The sequence below is a fragment of the Centrocercus urophasianus genome, unplaced genomic scaffold, assembly GCF_019232065.1.
Source record: "Centrocercus urophasianus isolate 14NV4802_14NV808 unplaced genomic scaffold, USGS_Curo_1.0 seq_27, whole genome shotgun sequence".
Taxonomy (NCBI): Eukaryota; Metazoa; Chordata; class Aves; order Galliformes; family Phasianidae; genus Centrocercus; species Centrocercus urophasianus.
Genome location: NW_024884833.1, coordinates 11,211,911 through 11,228,707, shown reverse-complemented (window position 1 = coordinate 11,228,707; position 16,797 = coordinate 11,211,911).

Sequence of the window (16,797 nt, the reverse complement as noted above, 5' to 3'; positions counted from 1 at the left end):
CAAATTATATGTTTGACTTTCCTAAAAAGCATCTATGTGATGGTTTGTAAGCTGTGAATTTTGTGGCTGATTACTACTTGACAGTATGTATGCAATATAATTGTAATATGTGTGAGTACTCTGAATGTATTTACAGGAGAGTAGATTGATGCACCATGTGCAACTGTGTCTGATGTTCCTAAATTTTTAATAAGTAAACATTTACCTTGAATTGCTTAGGCAGAAAAGTAGAGAAAAAAGAGGGCTGATCTTTTCTGTAATTTTCCCTTGAAGGTAAGATAAGGAAGGGAGAAGAACTGCCAGTATCCATTGAACAGCAAAGGCTGGTATGTGGTTGGAGAAGGTGCTAAAGGGTGTATGTAAGTTGGCAACATGTAGGCCAGGAAATCCTTTAAATTATATCTCTTAGTTGCTTTTTCTAACTTATTATTTCGTTCTATGCCTTCTTCACTCACAGCCATCTACAGAATAAATGCCCTGCCAGGTATATTTTCAGTGTATCAGTAGGCTCTTGCTAGTTTCCAAAAAGCTCTATTTGAACCTATTTTATGATTTCAGTGTGTTTTTATTTTTTACAGAAAGTCTAGGTCTCTTTGAAAAAAAAAATGATAAACAAATCTGTACTTTCTAGATATATCAAATAAATGATACACTGTAAATATTTCATTCAGATTCATTCAAGTTTAAAGAAGAAAGCTAGCTGCTCTTGGATGGGTAAGGGAGAGCTAAATAAAAAGCAATGGATACATTCCTATCCTACTGTGGAATTGATCTGAACAATTTGTGCAAAAATAATTTATGTTGATTTGATTTATGAGCATAAATATCAAAGCAACAAGATAAATCCATATATTAATACGCATATACTTCCTTAATCACAGATTTTACAATATCTTTGTAGATCCTGGTATTTTTTTTTAATTCCATGGTCTCTAGAAAACTCCAGTAAATGAATTCTTTTTTTTTTTTTTCTTTCTTTAGACCAGAGTACTGTCTATACGTTAAATCCACTAATGATCAGCACTGGTTAAATATTTTATTGTCCTTTCTGTAGAATGCATCTCATTTCTTCCTTATCTTACTCTAAATAGTTAGTTCCTGTGTTTTGCAGATGAAACAATTCAAATAATAGCCAGAGCATAAAAGGTGTAATAATTAATTACAGCATGAATCATCAGCAAATTCTACTTTATTACTCTCAGTATGTACAATAAAGGGGAAATGAAATATCTTTTGCTGTGTGTCAACATTCTCTCTCCTTTTACTTCATTAAATCAAGATGATATAACTCTCAGAAGACAGGAGAGCAAATTTTAAACCTGTATTGATTTAACCTTCTCTTTGTAAATATTTCATAGTTCTATAATGTGCTAATGCAATCATGCACAGAACAAAGGATTGCATTTTTCTGTTAGTACACAGAAGGGGCATATGACAGCATGTATTATGCCATTTAAGCAGTATTATATAGGGAAACACACGAGGATTTTGTCATTGTTGTAAATGTCAAGAAGGATTGATACAAAACTGTTTTCAAGTGAAATTTTCATTAAGAAAGACTGTTCAAAATTTGCAGTTTCTTGAAGGACTATAAACTCATTTATCAGTTATGGGGTTCTATGTATTTTCTTAGATATTTCCCTTTACTAATGTTTTGGAATGTTCTGATGATTCAAAGCAAAGCCATCTTGCTGAAAAGGAAAGTGTTTGGAATATTTTTTTAAATTCTTAAATTAATTCTATGATTTGCTATTTTTGTCAGAGTCGACATATTGTGAATGCAGATGGGAAAAATGACAATAAAAATACCAAATATAGACTTAATTTTCAGTCCTATGGATTAGTTGATTTTGTCAGAAAATGTTTATTGTTAATTCCAATAATTTTAATATTTAAACATTGGGAAAGTATCACAAGACTGAAACATAAAGAAATTTGCATCTATAGGAATTTGCTGTGACACTGGTAAATATCAAAAACAGTTTAAATCTCACAAATGTTTTGAAAGGAAGCACTAAGAAGCAAGATAAGAATAATATATGTGTTGGGCTTTTTGGCTGTAATGAGGGGTAGAACTTGGAAAAGGAAAAAAATCCAGTTACTTTTAACATGTAAATTATAGAACTAAAATATTATAATTTGAGATATAGAAAGTATGCATGACCAGATTCAGTGTTTACATAGTGAAGTAATATATATGTATATTTTGCTAGGAATTGAATCTAACTCTAACATTCATAACTTTTAATTATGTAACAACATAGGTTGATGGATATTAGGTCTCCTGTGGAATTTCAAAAGTTACTTTTCACTGTTAGCGTTCCATTGTCTGTTTCTTTCAACTCAACAAAATCAAGCATAACAAATTCTGACATATTGTTTCTTGTTAAGGAATGCAATATAACCAGCCTTCTAATCAAGAGGCATTGTGAATAGCACTGAGATTAATGGAAGGGTGGAATAAATAAGATGTTAGTGATATATAGATAACCTCAGCGTGTTGTTAACTCAGAGATTAAATAAACTGGAAAAAACAGGCTCTACACAGCATTCCCATTGAGCTAGTGTATCATCTTGTGAGCAGAGGGGCTGTGTAAAGAATAATGAAGAACTAGGAATGTTGACTGGGAAAAAAGATAGAGTAAGATAGATACTTAAATTGAAAGAAATAGAACAATTTGGAAAAAAATTATCCCTGGGACAGTGTAAAATATGGCAAGATGGTGGGATCATATACAGCCTTGTTCCTCTGTTCAGCTTTCTGATCCAAGATCCTCACTGACTGTGGTCATGCAATCCTGCATCTGCAGCCATTTATGCTTCTTCAAACTATTTTATGAAAATGAAGAGACAGACCCCTCCCGTTCACTCTGGTTTCCCCAGAAATATTGAATGAAAGATGGAAAGAAAAAAAAAAAAAAAAAAAAAGACAGAAAATGTCCAAAAGGACTCAAGAGTAAGGGTGCTATTTAATAAACTATGCTGCAAGTCGTTTCTGCAGAAGCCAAAGGAAACCAAAAAAGAAACCAAAAAAGAAACCAAATTAGATAATCATGAGATATTTTATTGCTTATGTTAAGTTACTTTGGCATTACTGTTTTAAAAACTGTCGTGGCTTTTTAAGGAAAACTTTATAATTCAAATGCAAATTCAAAATGATGTGCTGCAGTTATTCTGTGTACTAGACTCAGAACAAAACTTGAAGTTTTTCTTTATAGAAAAGCTCCTAATGGTAGTTGCCAAAAAGAAAAGACAACTGCAGAACAGGAACCATCTTAGCACTTCTCAAGTGTTCTTATACTTCATTAATCTTCGAAAAGATCCTGGGGTATTCAGTAACCTTAAGAAATTGCTTATAGGTCAAAACAAACTGAAAGGTTGAATTGTTTATTACATATGATGTACCGTTGGTGCAGTTGAATTGTGCATTGGATATAAACAAGAGAAGACTGAGCAGTGATGATAAACATGAAGAATATCTTGGGTTCACCTTTTTTCTACCTACCATGGAAAACAGTGCACTTTTTTTTTCCATGATTCCACACAGTGTTTCATTTCAAATTAATGTTGAAAATCCATATACTGATCAGTTCCAATGAAGAAATATTGATTTATGCCAGCTATACACACCATTTGTACTGCAACCCAGGTTTGTTAGAATAGTTGTTTTTAAACATTTTTTTCCAGAAATAGTATGCCTGTATAGTATTTTTGTAGATAACCTCAGATAAATATGTGGAAACCTCAAAACACATTCCCATCAAAGTTTCAAAGTTGAGACAGTAGTTTTGTAGCAATACTCGTTCTAAATGGTTAGTACTGCCAAGAGTAGTGCATTAGGGTAGTGTGACCTTAAGGACTGAGCTGCTGAACAAGCAGCCTGCTAATTTGATTTTTTCTTTTGTCACTTTTTGATCTAAGTTGTCTTGCTCCTTGTTGGCTATATACTTTCAGTGGGACAAACATTTTGGATTTCAAATACATGTAAAGTATTCTAAGTAATACCTTCCTATAAATTTAGAGGTTGGAAAATATACAAAAACTTAGGAGAGGATTACAGTATGAAATAATTAGACTGAGATCCCTTGTTCAGCTGAATGCATGAGCTCAGCTAGTCTTCAGCAGAAAGGAGGTTACCATCTTGTGAGCTATTTTTAGACTTACTATATGAAATTAAATACTTGTTCATCTTCTCGTATGTCTGCTGAGCATTCAATAACTTGATTTCAGTTTACTTAGTAAATTAAACTATTGTAAAGAACCACGTAAATTTAAGGCAGAGCAACATTACTGAGATTTGTAAACAGTAGAATATCTAAATTTGAAAATAAATATTAGCCTTGGAATTTTAGCTATCCAATTTACCAATAAACATATATATCAATCTTATGTTTCAATTTATGCTCAAGGATATCAGAATAACTAATAAACTGCCAAGTTTCCGAAGATACTCTCATTTACAGCAATCTCCTGTTTACATTCTGACTTGAACTTCAGGATTAGTACTACAGAAAATCAAAAGAAAATCCATTAAAAAAAAACACAAAAAAAACCTCTGATAAATGGCTGTCTTATAAAACCACCATTGTTCAGAAGAAGCCTAGAAACTTCACAGCAAATAAAAGTATAAACTGAATTCTGAAATATTTCTGAAGTGGTGTCAACAATGGTTTCCCAGGCCAGACTTCAAACTGCAATGCACTGGATTTAGAGAGGCTTTTGAATCACAGATGGTGAACAAATAATAGAATCACAGAATGGCCTTGATTGAAAAGAATCACAATGATATCATCTAGTTTCAGCACCTCAGCCACAGGCAGAGTCATCAACCACCAGACCAGGCTGCCCAGAGCCATACCAAGCCTGGCCTTGAATGCCTCCAGGGATGGGGCATCCACAACCTCCTTGGGCAACCTGTTCCAGTGTGTCACCACCCTTTGAGTGAAAAACTTCCTCCTAATATCTAACCTAAACCTTCTTTGTCTCAATTTAAAACCATTCCCCCTTGTCCTATCACTATTCACCCTCTGAAATAGACGTACTCCCTCTTGTTTATATGCTTCCTGCAAGTACGGGAAGGCCACAATGAAGTCTCCGTGGAGCCTTCTCTTTTCCTAACTAAACAAGCCCGATTCTCTCAACCTTTCCTCATAGGAGAGGAACTCCAGCCTCCTGATCATCTTAGTGGCCCCTCTCTGGATCTCCAAGATCTCCACATCTTTCTTGTACTGGGGGCTCCAGACTTGGACACAGTACTCCAGCTGGGGTCTCACAAAAGCTGAGTAGAGAGGGAAAATCACCTTCCTCTCTCTGATGGCCTCCCCTTTTTTAATGCAGCACAGAACACAGTTGGCCTTCTGGGCTGCAAGTGCACACTGCTGGCTCGTGTCCAGCTTCCTGTTTACCAGGACCCCCAAGTCCTTCTCCACAGGGCTTCTCCAGGAGATCTTCCCCCAGTTTATATAACTACCTGGGATTGCCCTGGCCCAAGTGTAGCACCCTGCACTTGACCTTATTGAACCTCATTAGATTTTTATAGGTCCACTTCTCCAGCCTGTCCAAGTCCCTCTGCATGGCTTCCCCGCCTTTCAGTATATCAGCTGCACTGCTCAGGTGGGTGTCATCCACAAACTTGCTGAGGGTGCACTCGATGCCATTGTCTATGTCGCTGATGAAGATGTTGAAGAGCACTGGTCCCAAGGCCGAGCCCTGAGGGTCATCACCTGCGACTGGCCTCTACCCTGGCACAGAATCACTGATCACAACCCTTTATCTATAACAAGCCAACCAATTCTTAATCCATAGGACAGTCCATCTTTCAAATCCACACCTCTCCAATTTAGAGAGAAGGATGGGATGAGAGATCTTGTCAAAGGATTCACAGAAGTGCAGATAGATGATATCGTTGCGCTACCCCCATCCACCAATGCTGTCACTTCATCTGGCAGCAAGCTTATTTTGGAAAAGCAGTAATATTACTAATTTCCACCTTCTGCTCATAAAACTGAATTTCTAAAGTTATCTTTGACATTTTGCGAGTGTAAACAGCATAACAGACAAAGAAGAATAGGGCACATCTCTACATCATTTGGAGAGACCACCCAAGAGTGATCTGACAGAAAAACAAATGTTTGCCCGGTAACAAGATTTATGTGTATGCACATAAGACAAACAATTCAGTTCCTCTGTGGATCAGACTCAGTTCCTGATGTTTTGTACAGATCCAGTGTAGAAAATATTTGACAATTTTTTTTTTTCATTTCTAATAAATATTTTTTGGAGTAAATATGGAAAATGGGTAACTTCTGAAACTATAGAAATGATTTAGATCACTGATGCACGTTAGTTTTTTCAAACACCACAGCTGATTAAGGAGATCCCTATAGTAGTTTAGTATTTTGCTTCACACAATGTGTGAAGCTCAAATTAAAAACAAAACAAAAACAAAAACAAGAACAAAAAACAGAAAAAAACCTAGAAATTTAAAAAAGAAGTAAATAAAAAGATTAAAAAACAAAAACAAAAACAAAACAGGAAGAAAAAGAAAAAGATAAGAAGAAAAAAGGGGCAAAGAGAAAAAAAGTTAAAGAAGAGAACAGAGAAAAAAGAAGTAAAAAGAAAGAATTCAGAATTCTAGAATTGAATTTAGAATTGAAGTCCTGTAAGAATATGTGAAACTGTGAAACTGCATTATGCAGTTCATGAGTGTGAATCCTATTGTATGGAAAAATGAGAAATTCAAGATGAAAGTATGGACGAAAAAGGGCCTCTTCCTTTCAGGAGTCCTTCTTGCTTAAAGAACTTGCCTAAGACCTCTGTGGAGCTGTAATTGAGACATGCACTTTGTCCAAACGCCCACTAACGCAGTAAGTGGGCCAAGCTCAACAGAAAGTATGGTTAGATTTTTTGCATGATATATTTTATGTGATAATAAGGGGCTCAAATTCTAGAGACAAAAGTTCTCTATGCTACATGGCCTTTTTTTCCAAAGATGATGAGTCTCTGGTGAAGAAGTTGCACTTAAGACTTCTAGCTCTATTATTGGTAATATGTCTAATTGGTTGATGATTTTATCTGCTTATTTATTCTGAACTATTCTGAATGGAGAGGTGAAAAGAGCCAGATATGAGTTAAACAGTGGTTCAACATTTTGAAAACTATCTACATCTTAGTTTTATTTAAAACAAGTATGTAATAATAAGATGTCATAGTCTGCCTTAGTGCCCAGGAAAAAGGTAGAATGAATACATTGTATGTAGAGCTATATAATATGCAAATCAAGATACTAAAAAAAGAGAAAAACAAACTTAGAAGTCAAGGAAATCAAGCAATGTATACTGAGTGGGGAAAAAAGCGGAATATGACTGCCAGACGTCAACATTGCTGTAACAGTATAGGGCTACATACTGCCCTCTGCACTGTTCCAAGCAGTAACAGTAGCTAATAGATAAACACACAGAACTTTGTTGCAAACATAAACTCTTTCAGCTCTGTAAAGTAATAATTAGAAAGCCAAATTAACTAGAAAACACTCAGTTCAAGACATGCTTAAGCAGTTCTTAGAAGAATGGCATTTCAAATCTCAAGGTTCACCTAACAGCTTGCAGTTCTACTAAGTACAGTAGTTCCGAATTTAAGCAAAGTAACCACACAGGCCATTACCACAGCAACTGACTGACTGACTTCTAGTACTTGCCTAAGATGATAATGGGAGTCTAATTTCTTCATTTTCTTTATTTGACTGAACACACAGATGAAAATAAATTAAAGATGAACACGACCCATCTGAGCTGAATCACTTGTTAATGAGTATGTATATGAGTAGTTATACTAAAACTAACAGATTTGAAAGAAAATTTCAGTAAGAAGAATCAAAAGAACAATAAGTTGGTAGTTTCAAACAATCATTCATTGATTTGCAAGCAGAAAAAAAAGAGCCAAATTTTATATTAAAATAATTCTATTTTTTTTTTAGATTTCATTTTATATTAAAATAAAGTATTAGACAAGGAGATTCAAAAATTAAATTTCATGAGTTTTTCTGTTTTGTTTTGTTTTGTTTTGTAGTTTAACATTTGATATGGACATGCTATAACTACATCAGAAACTTTTCATCCAGAAAGCTTCCCTTGGCATCTAACTTACTCTTAGTAGGCAAAGCCCAGCTGGATGTCAAGAAGACGAAGTAAACCCAGGCTCTTGGTGTCCTGCCCTTTGTTTAACCATGAACCTGACTAGATGTCTTTGGTCATGTGTCATCAACAGTGGATTTGTTTCCTTATGAAGAAGTCAGTAAAGTACTCTCTGATTATTTAATGATAACAGCAGGTTTCTAAAGACTTCTAGGTAACAGGAATTAGAAAAGCTCAGTTTAATTAATAAATAATGATCGTATTTTCAATATTAATAAAAGTAATTACATAATAACTATATGCATTGAAGCAAATTGTTCCTCAGGAGTCAACTCACAAAGTGACCAAAATTGCCGTTATCTTCCTGCTTTATTCACTCTTTTCACTCTTTCACTCTTTTTCTGTGTGACATTCTTTTGCATGCAGATGTCCCACTTACTAACAGGAGAGGCTGGACTAGGATCTACTGCATGAAGATGATTAGAAGAAGCTCCATGATTCTCTAGAAATCCCTAGCAATCTGTTGAGAGCTTATGCTGCAGAAGAGGTGATATGACAAAAACAGAAAGAGTTGTGTATTGAGCATGACAGCTTTCTGCACCCAATGCTCACTGTCTTGCTGAAAGGACTAACTGTAATCTTTAACAAAACAAGGAAGATGTAAGGTAGAGCAGAGGAGACTGTAGTGAAATGAGAGGGAAGAACCTGGGAAGGGAGCAAAATAATTTTCTGAAGTGTTTTAATTTTTGTTTCTCTTCTTTGTTTTTGCTTCCCAGTACCAAACATCACTTATTACATATGTTCCAATCCAATACAGTGAATGGCAGTCAGTCCAGCTCTAGAACACATGCAAGAAATTCATACTGAAGGACAAGAGTGAATATTCTGTGTCACTCACCTGCAAAACCAGTGTCATAGCATAGATATTCAAGTCAGTAAATAACATTTAGATGATTTAAGTAGGTCAGAACAAGAGATTGAAGAGACTGGTTACATTGAATGAAGTGAATGTCCCCTTGTAGAGATGACAAATTCAAGAGGAAGGATTACTTTACTGTATGATATGCAGTATATTTCTGTCACTAAGTGCTGCAACAGATACATGGAGCCCCATGAGTATCTTTGGATTTTCGAAGGAACCTGAAGGAAAAAAATAATGGGTAGGAAAAAAATGGAAATGAAGAACTTTTCTATTAGTAGCTGCCTATTTAGTAGAGTAATAAATATTTAGTAGACTAGTAGAGCAATGAGATGGTGTTAAAACTACTTTGTTATTATTATTATTTTATTTTAAAATTAATAAACTGTGGTCTGGGGATTATTTTTCCTTAACATGACTTTTTATAGGAGTGCCCTACAACTATATTCACAGTATATGTTATAATTTTCTTGAATGACACAATGGATTTGCAAAGTATTTACATGAAGTTATAAAGAAGTTAGATTATCGTTTTTTTTTTTTCTTGCCTTGAACAAGATTTACTCTTTGGTTTCTGGTGGTCCCAAAGGGCTTGTGTCTTTCTTCTAGCTAGTTACACATTGTTTCATTGAATGTGAAACCACAATGCAGAGCTAGACATAACAGATCTGGTTCTCATACTTTCAGTGCATGACAGTTTGCAGGTAGGGAAAGTAGGTGAAAGTGTATGTATTTTTCCTCTTTAAATCTTCTGAGTGGAAGGAAGCGAGTTGGATACATCACACTCTGTTTATGGCAGTGGCAACTTTTCTCAGCCTGAACATGCTTGCCACAATAGTAAGTGGCTTTGTTACTTCTAACAAAATCCCTGTGCATTTTTCTGGCTCAGAGGAGCAGTTTCAAGATTCATGGGTTTGGATAGGTCTCATTGTTATGGTTTATTATTATTAAATACTCTTATTAAATGCTGATAAAATATTCATTGGCTCTTGAAATTTTATTTTAATTTTTTAAGGCTTTTGAAATATTGCTGCAGTGTGGATAACGAAGGGTATCCTGCAATAAGAGTTCATAAAAATGGGTTGATGGTATCAAAGCATCAATAAAATTCTCTTTGTGGTTACCTTCCAAACACCTTTTCTGCTGACTGAACTTTTATTTCTTGTTTAATTATTAAGTGCTGAATTGCTAGTTTGAAAACACTTTCCTTTCAGCACATGGTTGCACATTTTTTCTTCTCAATTCTCCCTTGCCATCCCCTCACTTGCATCCATTTTTCTGCTTAGAGTCCTCATCCACGGCAAATACTGAGTCACATTTGCACTATACATCACTGAAATAAGCCGCTGATACAGTAAACTTACTGGAAGCCATGTCTTGGTATTTTTTTGCAATATATTTTTTTATATATCTTGCAATACCTTTTTGCAAAAGTTAGTGGAGACATGTTAAACAAATATTAGACTCAAGAGGTAAGAAGGAACAAGAAGTAATCAGAACAGTGTCATTCATCATGCTGTCCTTGTCATGAATGAAAAAGTTATCAACCCTCATCTATGTAAAAACAAAAACTGACAAAAAACAAACAAAGAAACAAATAACAAAAAAACCCCTACAGAAATAAAGACAAAAACCCTCAACTTTTCTAAAGTCCTGTTTGAAAGAAGTGTATTGCAAGGCTCTCCTCTGCAAAACCTCCTTTTGTGTGTCATGTTGCCATTCCCACAGAAAAAATCTTGGCTGTAATTTCTTGGTGCTTGCCTTTTTGCAAAAATGAGAGATCAAGAGCCAAACAAATAATGGAAAAAATATTAAGTTAGACTTCTTCAGTTGAAAAAATACTAACATTTTCAATCTGCACACTTCAGATTAATTACCCTGTTTTTATCTAGATCCTAGTGATTTGACATGGGGAAGGAGTGCAAAAAAAATATTTCAAACCAGGCACTGAAGATGCCTTCGTAAACTGCTTGCAAAATCAATTCTTCATCTTGGTGGTCCTCAGAATCCAACTACAAGGCCTTTGATTTATGATACATTTACATGAAAAAGTTCAAAAATTGAAACCGTTTTGTATTTCATCAGTCTGAGGATGATCTTCAGAAATGTTCTAAGATTTTCAAGATAAAATGTAGTTCAGCTGCTTCCTTTAAAAACAAAGTAGTCTCTGCTCTGATACAGGTTTCAGACTCCTTCCTCTGACATTTATTGTGTCTATCCTTTGGAAGTCAAGCAGATTTCTCCAATTAATAGAGTTCTCCATATGGTGTTTGGACTATGTGTGACTGTGTATTTCATGCTGTCATAGCTGGGAGCTAAACTGGGATTCTTGTGATCCAAAGGCAATAACTCTGCCTGGTGAAGCTTATCCTTAGCCAATGTGAACTAAGCAAAATCTCTGCAGCTGTAGCTGCTCTTTCTGTAATTCAAGCCTTTGAACCCTGTATCACCTTAAGCCAAACCAAACCAAAACCTGCAAGGGTTCCAACACCAGTAACAATTCTGCAGTAATGGCATTCTGGAACTCTCCTAACAAACACTGAAGTTTTTACAAACCAAATTTACAAACCAAAAAGCCTCATATACCTCTTAAATGGCAATGTTTCTTGAAAAAAAGCTCCATGTTTTGGCTCTTAAAAACAATTGTCCTACTGTAATTCTTTCCCTTGCTTCTGCTTGCAACCCTATTGTCATTAAAAAATAAGCCTTTGTATTTGAGGCCATAAGTTCACCTTTTCAGAGCTGGTAAGGATAAAAAGAGGAAAGGGGACATAAGCTAATTTTGATTGTTTTCAAGAGTATTACATTGGCAACTATATTTTGAAGCACTTTATCACTCAGTCAGAGGAAGACAACATTCAAAATTCTCTTCTTGAAGAGTCCAGAACTGTTTGAACAAAATGTATACACCTATTGACTAGCAGCATTTAAACTCTTCCATGGTGATGCCACTCCTATATTGAAACTAGTTTCTCTCTAAGTAATCTATGCTATCTTGTGTCTTCCCTGTGCTTTGGATAGTTTTCTGGGATGTTCAGTTCCATATAGTTCAGCTAAAGATTTTAGCATTATTCTTGTAACTGGAAAATTATTTCTCACACCTTTTTTTTTTTTTTTTCAGCAGAACTGTCTTTGTGTTCTGCTTTTTGTCTATAAAGAAATGATGTGGATACTAGCAGACAAGGCAGAAATATTGTCAAGCAATATTTCCCCTTTTTTTGCAGACTATATGGCATGCTTCAAAAGATATAAATCATTGCATATTTAAGGATAACATATTAGAAACTAGTATTTTTTGTCATAATCATTTATGATGAGTTTCTGTAGTATTTAGGCCTGGACTATGTATGCAAACCATGCACTTACTTTTGTAGCCTTTCTGATGGATATTCATGGAATTATATTGCAGTCAAGAACATGCAGTCATGAAGAAGAGCCTGAAAATGTAATAGGAGTGCAAACAATGTAACAAATACTTGGAAACTGATGAGGAATGCTAGTGAACGCAGAGGAGGATGCCCAGCACTCAGTGGAAAAATTCCAATGGAAATTGTATTTCTAAGCATGTGACTTCTGGGAATCACAGATAAGACTACAGCTGAATATTTTGTATATTGAAAAGGGAAAAAACTGCAATAGGTCCTCCTTCTCCAGACAAATATGTGTGAATTACTTGGCAATGCACTGTGGAACGCAAGCAAGAGAGGACGGTTGCCCACACGTATTTTGCCTGTGACACAAAATTACTGCAGCAGTAGTATCTCTGCTCATCTACACTTCCCTGTTTTTAACACATGCAGGGAGCATACTGGTCATTGCCATTGGTCACAGAAGATGAATATCTTATTATTGTTATTTCTGATGTGGAGGACAAGAATATTTCAGCCATCTACCTCTGAGAATACTGAAGATTTCCCTTGTACTGTCATTGCATTTATGAGTGAGAAGGTAGAAGGCATGCACAATGTCTTTAACCAGGGAAATTATTATTAAGCTGTTGTTGTCAGATTTATCTAGCCTAAGTCAAAGATAATAAAAGAGAGCATGAACGAAGGGGAAAACATTCTGTTGCTCATGCAATAGTAGTGAATAGCTAGAAAAGTAGAAGGAATCTGATCTGATGTAACTATATAGGAAATAGACTCAGCATACATCTGAATACAATAAAAATTACTGTTCTTAAGGCAAGCACAGATTCCTGCAGCTCTTGTACTGAATCTACTTAAGCATGAGTGAGATAATGATGCCAGCTCAAGCTACAGCTATGAGTGTTATTTACAACCAGAATTTCAAGGAATGTATATTGCAATCCAATTTCTTTTCCTGGGAGGAAGGATTCATGGAGACCTATGACCTTAACTTTGGATAATATATTTACAGGAAGTTATTTGATTTCTGGTTCTGGTAAAAGTAGTAATGTATCTTTCCATTAATTGTAAAAGGACTGACAGATAAGAAAATATCATTTTGTACATACATTGCCACAAAAGTAATGCCTCCTATTTATTACCATGGAAACTACAATCGACACAACTATTTGATGGAGCAAATTCTCAGCCACCAACTACTATTTTTCAACATATTCACCATCACTAGCTTTGCATTTTTTGCCAGTGATGAACAAGAGACTGCAAGCTGCACTTGTAACAGTGCACATCATCAGAGGTGACACTGTCTCTATCACCACTGCTGAATCACAGAATCATGGAATTTTAGGGTTTGGAAGGGACCTTTAGAGTTCAAGTCCAATTCCCCTGCAAAACAGGCTCCCTAAAGCAGGCTGCACAGGTAAGCATCCAGGCAGATTTTGAATATTTCCATAGAAGGAGAATCAACAACCTACTTGGGTAGCCTGTTTCAGTACTCTTTCACCCTCACTATGAATAAATTTTTTTGTATATTGGTGTGGAATTTCCTATGCTCAAGTTTATGTCCGTTTCCCTTTGTTCTGTCCTCACAGACTGCTGAGAAGAGGTTGGCCATGTCCCTTTGACTCCCACACTTAAGATATTTATAAATATTAATAAGATCACCTCTAAATCTTCTTTTCTCGAAGCTGAACATGGCCATGTTGCTCAGCCTTCCCTCACAGGGAAGGTGTTCTTGGCCCATTTATCAGCTTGAAACTCACTACTCACGGCCTTGCTGTGCTCATACCCACTGTTTGATCTGCATAAACATTCAACAAACAACAGTGGATGTCAATATATGCAATCTTTTCCATGTGGAGAAACTCATGGACACACCCTTGCTTCATACACACTTGCATATCAGTTGCCATTCTGTAAGACTTCCTCTCTCTTGTTATCTGTCACATGGCAACAAAATGTAAGGGAACATTGGTGGGAAGGTTCAGCTTCTATTGCCAAATCACCATGTCTGCCTCTGATATAGTAACAAACATAATAAAATAGGAGGCCTTTCTTTCAGAACAGCCATTTTATATAACATTTATTGTCTTATTGATGCATTGCTATTTTTATACAGTACTTACAGTGAGTGAACTAGTCAAAATTTCTGGGGTGAATGTTTTGTGAAATTCCAAATAAAAATATTTTCCTGTTCCTAAGTAAAATGGTTAATGTAACTTTCTAAAAGGCCTTCTACAAACAACTTAAGAGCATATACCATGAAGGGTATATGCTGTTTGGTACTTTGAGCAAGAATTACTTGAAGTGCTTCATTTAGATGAGGAGATTCAGGAGTGCCTTGATGTCTGATGATCTGTGAAAAAAGCAGAACATTTTATACTGAATGGGAGATCTTTTTAATTATCTCTGTAGAGAAATGAAAGTATAAAGAAGACACTTAAATTGTAGGTGGAATATTAGATTGAGTTAACCTTGATTGGCCTTGAGTGAATCTAGGTATGTATACATGTGTAACTGCATTTATGCGTAATACACATGCGTATGCTCTCACACATATGAATGTTTAAAATATTTGTGTGTGCCATGTAAATCTAATGAACAATAATGTAATTACAAAATGTGTCACTGATACCATCTACCTGGACATCTGTAAGTCCTTTAACATGATACCCCCAACATCCTTCTTTCCATATTGGAAAGATATGAACACGATGTGTAGACTGTTCAGTGAACAAAGAACTGGCTGCAGAACCAAGTCCGAAGAGTGGTGGCCAATGGCTCAGTGTCTGATTGGAGATCAATCATGAGAGGTGTCCCACAGGAGTCAGTGCTGGGACTGATACCCTTTAATTTCTTCATCAGTGACATTGTCAGTGGGGTCAAGTGCGCCTCCAACAGGTCTGCTGATGGCATCAAACTGTGGGGTGTGATTGACAGTGCAGAGGGAGAGGATGCCATCCAGAGGGACACAGACAGACATAAATAGTGTGCCTAAGTGGTAGTCACAGACCATTACACATCATCACACTTGATAAATATTTCAAAAATGCTTATCTGTATGTACAGAGACGTGCCATAATGTCAGAAAGATTAGCTTTATTTTGGGTTACTGCGAGTGGTAGCGTTTTTTTTACATAATTTAAAGCTACCCATACTCCTGACTTTTTGACTTATATATATCTTGTTTTTCAGGGGGGAAATACTTATTGTAACATTCATTTTGAACTGGTCATGTTTACCTTCACATTCACTGTGTGACAGAGGAAACATTCTGCCTTTTCTTTGAGTGCATGAAGTCTGAGGACCATAACATTGTAATGAAAATGCACATAGACTTTTTCCGATTTTAGAAGTGACAAGTAATTTCAGTGCTTGTAGTTTTTTCCTTACTGCCTTTCTGCACTCTACTGAGTCTTTAGCGACCCTCCCTGAAATTTGGCATTAAATATGTTTATCTTGGTAATACATCTGATGAAAATTCAAAAGTATGTCAAAAAGAACTTCAGAAAGAGACATATTTTGTTTTTTACTATTGCTTGGTACAATTTACAGTATACACCAGGTTTTATTCTAGGAATCATTCATGGGATATATTCACAGGTTGGTAGGGCATCAGAACAGATTTAAAGTGTGTGGGAAAAGAGTATAAGAATAAATATATATTATTTGAGGGGCAAAATTCTTATAATGAACCTCTGAATTCATTAGTGTTGTAGGTTCCAGGAATTTCTCATAAGGAATCACAGAATCACAGAATCACCCGGGTTGGAAGGGACCCCAAGGATCATGTAGTTCCAACCCCCCTGCCTAGCAGGGCCACCAAACACACACATTCAGATCAGGTTGCCCAGGACCCCGTCCAACCTGGCCTTAAACACATCCAAGGACGGGGCATCCACAACCTCCCTGGGCAGCCCGTTCCAGGGCCTAACCACTCTCCTTGTTTAGAACTTCCCCCTAACATCCAACCTAAATCTTCCCTCCTTCAACTTGGATCCATTTCCCCTAGTCCTGCTGTTGTCAGCCCTTTTGAAGAGTTTACTCCCTTCCTGGGTGTAGGTTCCCTTCAGGTATTGATAGGCTGCAATGAGGTCACCCCGCAGCCTTCTCTTCTCCAGGCTGAACAAGCCCAACTCCCTCAGTCTGTCCTCATAGGGGAGGTGCTCCAGCCCCCTGATCATCTTAGTCGCCCTCCTCTGGACCCTTTCCAAAATCTCAATGTCTTTCTTGTACTGAGGGCTCCACACCTGGACACAGTACTCCAGATGCGGCCTCACAAGAGCCGAGTAGAGAGGGACAATCACCTCCCTGTCCCTGCTGACCACCCCTCTCCTGATGGAGCCCAGGATCCCATTTGCCTTTCGAGCTGCCAGAG